We start from the raw sequence: 8,229 nt of genomic DNA, 5'->3' as shown, positions 1-8,229 counted from the left end.
TTTAGATTGTTTATTTTTCATTTCAATGAACATCTACAGAGATTTTGGGATTCCATTCATTCATTGTTGCACCCTTCTCCCCGCACAAACCCCTCCCCCCTCCCCCCTTCTTCTTGAGGAGTCACAACTTTTGGTATACTAGCTTATTTTCCTTTCCTCATTGCTTGATCTTGAGCCAACCTCCTTGTCAGTTATCCACATTTATTGAAGACTTTGCCATTTGGATCACAGTCAGCCTTTTCATCCCATGTTATTCCATCATCCAGAGGACCCAGCCAACACTCTGATGTCATTGTAATTGAACTTAAGAGACCTGCTTCCATTTCACTTTAAATATTCCATTGTTGTGGTTATACTCTAGATAGTATCATCATTCTGTTCTGCTCAGCTCCTTAACTACTCTTAACAGAAAACTCCCACTTTGTGACTGCTTACCTATCCTAGTTACCCAGTGTTATTATAACAGAGATACCATAAATGAGTAGTCCTTGCTTCATTCAACATTGGTAGACTCTGTTACTTGTAGAGCTCTATGTGTCTTGTCCTTTCTTGGTGTCAAGGAACTTCGTAGCACAGGATCCCAGGCCCAAAGAATGCACTCCAGTACTGACAATTATTTCTTGATGGTATTGAGGTCTCCCCTCTCAGTTTACTTTCCTTTATTTTGTGTTATATTATATCCACATCCTAAGGAAACATCTCTTTCTGTGTGGAATTAAGGAATGTTGTATTAAAGATATATAATTCAAGAAATCACACTGTTTAATGTATAAAATCACAATAGGTATCTAAAGATTTCTAGTGTCTGAGTGGAAACATTTTTAGTAGCTCCTGTGGGACTCTAGGCCCTCCTTCTCCTGTTTCCCTTAATATGAACATGTAAGCTAGTATGAGTTCAATGAGGTAAATGCATGAGAAGCTGTCCTGAGAGTAACCTGTATTTAGAATTGAGCTGAAAAGTAGTAAGAAGAAAGACAGAGAATGCTGACTCTCTGTATGCTGCATTAGTGATGTGGACACCTGAGCATATCATCAGGAGAACCCACAGCAAACTAATGCCTTTCTTTAAACTGTTAATATGTGGAGGGAGTCCTGGTGATTTAGTCCATAGGGAGTTGTACTCATAAACCCAAAGGCTGTGTCTCTCTGGTGGTTTGAATTCAGTAGCACTTCCTTAGAAGACAGGTCTTCTTCCATGCAATTTACAGCCTCCAAAAATCTGCTGGAGGGTTCAACTATGAGTTGGTTCCAATGTGACGGTGATGAGTTGAGTTGCAGTTGGTTGAGGTACTGAGGAATGTCACAATTGAGCTAAGGGTCACTGGAGCAGTTGGCTTAAGGTCAATTGGCAACAATGAAATGTTGTCTTCTGTTTGAAATGGCAGGGAGTAGATGGGTTTTCAGAAGGCTGCTGCCAAGGCAGAGGTGGGCCATGTTTTTCCTGGACAGATGAGGTGCTGGGGTGGTGAAGGAAGTCTTCTGACCAAAGCAGAGATATTTTAGAACTAAGGGTGCAGCGTGTGGGGTACGTAGGCAACACTGCTGCTTGATAGCTGTGTCCCTATAGGTGTCAGACAGTCTCACTCATCCTCTTATGCAAAATGCAGAGTGGGATAGAATGTGCCCTACAGAGTTGCTCTGAGTAGTAAATGAGATTTTGTATGTAAAACACTTATCTTGGTACCTGATACATAAATGCAAAATAATTCTCCAGACAAGACACAGAGATAGGCGAGAATACTGAATTTGCAAGAAGATTGCCATGGTCTCAGCTGGGCATCTAAAAGGTAAATGCCTTCTTTTTCTAAATTGCTTCATTCCCTACTCCTTTTCCTAATTACCATAATTGTCATGGAATGTTTACCAAGAGCTTGGTGCGGTTCTGCTGCTTTTACGTACATTACAAATTATTCCAGTGACATTACAGTTGGTTATTACTGGATCCAATTTACAAATGAAGAACTTGAGGCTTAAGATACTGAAACAAGTTGTCCAAGCTCTCATATCTAGGAGAAAGGGTGAGGACCATGTTCTTTAAGATACCTGCACCTTCACCACACGGTACTCTTCATTGGACTTCATGTCTGTGGTGTTGCTTATAACATTCTCTTGGTTTGAAATGTTCTTCCCCTTCTAATCCTCCCAGTCATCATGACATGCCCTTTGCCATGTCACTTTCTCTGGATCCCTTCTTCCATGTCTCCCTCTTTCTTATTCACCTGTCATTTTAGAAATGTTGTTAGTTGCCATGGAGTTGACTGCAATAATTTGGCTGCCTAACATTTAACAGAATGATGCATTGTCTGGTCCTGTGCCATGTTTATGATTATTGGAATATTTTATTACATTATTATTATTATTATTATGGATATTGTATCTATCCATCCCACTGAGAGTTTATCTTGTTTTTGTTTGGCCATTTTCTTTACCAACCATGATGTCATGTGTTAAGGAATGTTGCATTACTGCCTTAATTAGTTTTCAACTACTTTGTTCATCTAATAGGTTCCACTTGGAAGCAGGAGTGGCATCTACTTCTTAAACAACATGCCTCCAGAAACTCTATGAATTTTAATAAATGTCAATAGTTGTAGAGGGGCTTCAGGCTTTTTGTTCATAGAGCTGCTATGAGTTGTGCTCACCTTGAAGGCAATCAACAACAATAACAATAACCTCCACATGATATCATTACATACACGCATTTTGGGGGACACAATTCAATCCATGACTCTATCTTATAAATTTTTCACTTCTACCTTTGACTTTTCTGCTGTAATCTTCTATAATTTTAATATACACCCTGATGACCCTACTAATATCCTGACATCATAATTTCTGAATCTTTTTATCTTCAATAACCTTTACATTTTTGCCTTCTACTACCTTCTTTTACCATTAAGCTGATTCTGACTCATAGTGACCCTGTGGAATAGAGTGAATCTGGCTCATAGAGGGTGTATGGGTAGCAAACTCTCTAGCGAGCTACACTACTAAACCAAAAGCTGAGTCTCTTTGGAGATTCAAACCCACCATCTGTAGGGGAAAGATGGGAAATTACATTCATGCAATTTCCATCCTTGAAAACCCAATGGATAGCAAGTTATTAGCCATTTCTGAGTTTACAGTAATAGGTGTTTTAAGAATCTTTATGTGAACAGATTGCCACATCTCTTTTTTCCACAGAGCAGCTGAGGGGTTCAAACCATTTTGGTTGGCAGCTGACTGTTTAACCACTTGCACCACCAGGACTCCTGCCCTCTACTTGTTCTGTAATTACTAGTTATCTTCAACAATTTCATTGTACTTGGATCCTCAGTCAGCATCCATTGTAGCAGCAGTTAACAAATGAAAAAACCTGTTGCGTTTGTACTGACAAGGAGCTCTCTGAAGTGCTAAAGAGCAAGGATATCTGTTCAAAGACTGAAGTACATCTAATCTAAGCTGCCGTATTTTCTTTGTGTGCATCTGAAAGTTGGACAAAATTTAAGTGTGACAAGAGAATAATTGATGCCTTTAAATTATGGTGTTGGAGAAGAGTACTGAATATCCCATGGACTACCAAAAGAACAGAGGAAGTGCTACTCCTTAGAGGCAAGGATGGCAAAGCTTCATCATATATTGGACATTTTAGGAGAGGCTATTCCTTGGAAAGAGCTATCATGCTTGGAAAAGTGGAAGGTCAGTAAAGAGAGAAAGGACTTCAGCATTATGGATTGACACAGTAACTAGGGCACAGATCATAAGACCAGATTTATGACACAGATTATGAGGACAGACTAGGGCAAGAGTCAAATCTCACACAGCCAGTACAGCTGTGCAGAAGGCAAATAAAGATAAAATAATGTCTGCCAACCTGAAATACCTCTGTTTGGGAATTTTAGTCTTTCGCTATCTACGTTTACTGAACTGGTTATGGCTAAAATTTTGAAGATAATGGCCTGCATTTTACTAGTTTAAAAGACAGCAAACGTAGTCTAAGAGCTTTGAATCATGTACTATGTATGAAATTCTTAAGAAACCTATGGAAACAAACTTGCTGTTCCATCAGGAATAGATACTCTTCAAAATAATTTATTTTATGTGGCACTGTAAAATCTAGATGCACCCATTTATCAGGTCAAATATTAGTTGAAAATTCTTACAACGGCATTATTTTCTATGTTTATGCTTAGTAAAAAATTAGGTGTGGCTCTCCTTAGTGATTTTGATGACAAGAGTTGCTTTTGTGCAGTGGCCTTCAGATTCTCAAGAACTTGAATCTAAGGAGCACTCAGTTGACTGTCAATTTATAGGACTCATGGCAGTTCTCATAGAATGTTTTGCAAGTAGCTTGCTGGGGTTTACTTTGAGAATATCTTAAAGGAAACAATCAGTGTGGATAAGAAACATTCAGCTTGATTTCTTTGGGAGTATATTTGGATCAATGGATGTGTACATTTATGCTGGTGAATTGGTGTCAAAGAATTTTTATTTTTTTTTAGGGATATAATCAGCTGACTTGGATAGTCTTTCTTCAGGCACTTGGAGGTGTTGTAATAGCTTCTGTTATTGAGTATACAGATAATATTTTAAAAGGATTTGAAACATCTTTATCCATTATACTATCAATACTGATATCCTATTTTTGGCTACAAGATTTTGTGCCAATCAGTGTCTTTTTCCTTGGAGCCATCCTTGTAATAGCAGCTACTTTCCTCTATCATTACAATCCCAAACCTGTAGGAAATCCTACTAAAGCATAGCTGTCTACTATCCTAAACTATTTTTTCAAGATGGTGTACTAGGAAATTCAACATTAACTTTGCACAGAGGCTTTAATGCCGATTTTGTTAAGATATCATCGTGCTATATCTGATAAAATTATGTAAATGGTTTGATAATATAAAAGTTTAAAGACAAAATGTGTATATATGCAACAAAATGCATATTTCTACATATAAATAAAAACTTGAAAGTATTTTCAGGGAATAGAGTAACTTTTGTAAGAAACTTAAAATCTGAGGTTAAGAAGATTTTACCTTTCTGATTGCTGCAAAAAAAGCCCTATGCACCCTTTGCAAGAGCACACAACAAATATCAGATATCAATTTTTATAAATCAGATTGATTTAATCTTATTAAATGTTTTTTGTCTTATTATTTCTGTACAGTTATATGAAATTACATGGACTACTAAAAGTTTGAAAACGATAATTATTACCTATAAAACTGTGAATAAATAGAAATATGAGTTGAAAAAAACATTTTCACGTATATAAAATTTATATATTTATAAAAGGTATTGCTAAAGGCAGTGGTCAGAACACAGCAAAGAGACACAGCATTATTCAAAACTAAGAGGGTGTATGCCAGGGATGTACCCCGTCTCCATAGCTTTTCAATCTATATGCAGAACAGATCATCTGGGAGACTGGGCTCTATGAGGAGGAATGTGGCATTAGATTTGTAGACTAATCAACAACCTGCGTTATGCAGATGGCACAACCTTATTTGCTGAAACTGAGGAGAACTTGACGTGGTTGCTGCAGAAGGTCAAGAACTGCACCCTTCAATATAAATCGAAGGTCAACATCAAGAAAACAAAGACTTTTGCCTTGGGCCAACTGGAAGCATTATAATAGATGGTAATGAGATTGAGATTGTTAAAAGCTTTAGTTTGCTTGTCTCTACAATCAATACTTTTGGTACCAGCAGCAAGGAAATCAAGAGACGAATTGCATTGGGAAAGGCTACTGACAGAGACCTCTCTAGAATACTGAAGAGCAATGATGTCAGTCTGGAGACCAAGGTGCCATAGTCTTCACAATTACTTGCTATTCATCAGAAAGCTGGACAATTACTAGAGATGATAGGAAGAGAATTGATGCCTTTGAGCTGTGGTGCTGGAGAAGAGTATTGAATATACCATAGACTGCCAGGAGAACAAACAGGTTTCATCCTCTAGGTTGCTCCTTGGAGGCAAGGATTCTGAGACTCTCTCTGACATACTTTGTACATGTTGCAAGGAGGGACCAGTCCTTGGAGAAGGACATCATGCTTGCAAGGATGGAGGGACAGCGCAGGAAAAAAAGACAGTAGATAAGATGGATCGATTCAGTGTGTCAGAGACAGTAATGTTGGCTAGAGCAGTTTTCAGGTCGCTATGAGTCACATGTGTCTCGACAGCACATAACAACAACAACAAAAAATGTTATTTGTTAAAGTACATGCAAATTGATGAAGTAATACGCTATGTCTGTCTTGTCAGAGAATAAAATTAATTTTTAAATTTAATAAAGAGAAGGTCACACATCTTTTCTCCATGTATATTCTATGACATTTTAAGATGAAATAGTGGTTTAAGCTCTAGACTGCTAAGCAAAAAGTTGGCGGTTGAGCTCACGAAACACACTATGGGAGAAAGATGTGGCAGTCTGCTTTTGTAGTCTGTCCTACATGGTTACTATGAGTTGGAACTGACTCAGCAGCAGTGGATTGAGTTTAGTTTTGAATGTTTCAAAACTGCTGAACGCAATCCACATACTCTGCGCTAGGTACTAGCCAGAGATTTAAACACAAATAGAATTTCACCCTTAATCTTTAAATTTTATTTCTTTTCTGGAAGTCAGATAAATCCTTATTACTATTTCAAATGTTTCTGTGCATTAATTTCCACGAAAGTAAAAAAAAAAAGTTTAAATAACTATTGTATATAATATCTCCATTTGGACAATTTTTGAACTTGGTAAGCAACTACAATATTTTACTGATTGATCTGCAAAATACAGATTTTTTTATCATTAACATAAACACCCCAAAAAGTAGTATAGATTTCAATGAGTTGAGACCAGTAATGTTTCTTGAAGACATTCCGGATTGTCATGGTGGCACATCATTAAAATGGTCCGACAGTGTTCAATTCAAGGGTTACTATGAGTCAGAGCTAACCAAATGGCACCTAAAAGAAACAACAAAACTGGATGTGGGCATAGATAAGAGATGTAGGCACAGATCAGCAACGTGGGCGCAAACCAGTGACCCAGGCGCAGACCAGCGAAACAGCAAGTCTGATGTGTTGAGGATGGGTGACTTGGCAGCTTAACATCTGTGAACAGACCGCCAACCACGTGCCCTTGGTACTGCCCCAGCCCTGAGGCCCCCGAGGCTCCCCAGTCCCACACCCCTGTTCGCAGTGGTGCCCCAACCCCAACCCCATCCCCGCAGTGCCCCAGGGACACTAGAGAGTCCTTCCTGCCACACAGAGACTAACCAATAGCTGTGGACAGTAGGATTTTGAGTCAGAATTTTGTTGGAGCAATGCCTTTCAGAGCTACAGGAACACAAACCCATGCCATGGTTCCAACCATTGCCCAATGCCACCAGCCAAGCTGATGTGGGACTGATCTAGCAGGAGAGAGGCCATTTGGATCCTGACTGGGTTTTCTTGGGCACCACCAATAGCCTGGGAGAGTACCCAAGGGTGAGCCCACTAGTGGAATTTAGCTGAGCTCTCTTGGGCCACGCCAGCTGCCCAGGAACAAGCAAGCCAGTGGTAATTTGTCTGGACTTTTGTGGAAACTGCAGACCAGCCAGCGGTGAGTGGGTCAGTGGGAATTTGATTTTGACTTCTCAGGTCCCATTGGACCCAGGAACCTGCTTGGGTAGGGGCTGCTGCACGAGGGCACCTGGGTAAGTGTCACTGAACAGGGACAGCCTTTGTAAAAAACCACTGGGTGGGAGAAAGACAGCTGGAATTTGAGTAGGGACCCCAATCGTGAGCATACCTGGACAGCTGAAGTCTGAGTGAGGATCCCCTAGTGGTTGACCCGCCCTAGTGATCACCCCACCCTATTTGGCTCCACACTTGTGCCTACATGTCTGGTCAATCAACTTGCCTTTAACCCAGAGCACCTTGACTTGTCTTACCTACAAGAGGCTGTTCTCACAGGCTTTGAACTGATATTTCCCTGGGGTCAGAAGTTCAGAGAATAGCAAAAGTGGGGTAGCTGCCCAACTGAGAACTTATCAACGTCTCGAAGAAAGCAAGCCATTCAACACACTACACAAGCGCAAAGCAAGATGTAACCCCCAAAGGGTGACACAGTATCAATGGATTTCCTGAAGCCAGAAAGTCTGATGGAACTTTCTGACACAGAATTTAAAAGAACAAATATTGAATATTTTCAATGGATGAAAGACAAACTTGAAGAATTACAGGATACTACAAGCAAAAACCACGAGGAGCTAAGAA

The 8,229-nt window shown here is 39.6% G+C and overlaps 1 protein-coding gene and 1 pseudogene across 1 annotated transcript in view; one reads left to right on the top strand and one right to left on the bottom strand.

Moving 5' to 3' along the window:
* Positions 1-8,229, bottom strand: part of RNF128 (ring finger protein 128, E3 ubiquitin protein ligase) — a 232,474-nt gene that overhangs the window by 187,877 nt on the left and 36,368 nt on the right. The window lies entirely within an intron of this gene.
* LOC102846126 lies at positions 3,842-4,742 on the top strand (annotated as a pseudogene).

The sequence above is a fragment of the Elephantulus edwardii genome, unplaced genomic scaffold, assembly GCF_000299155.1.
Source record: "Elephantulus edwardii isolate Elephantulus edwardi_28Jun2011 unplaced genomic scaffold, EleEdw1.0 scaffold00083, whole genome shotgun sequence".
Lineage (NCBI taxonomy): Eukaryota > Metazoa > Chordata > Mammalia > Macroscelidea > Macroscelididae > Elephantulus > Elephantulus edwardii.
This window is presented reverse-complemented; position numbering and strand designations above follow the sequence as displayed.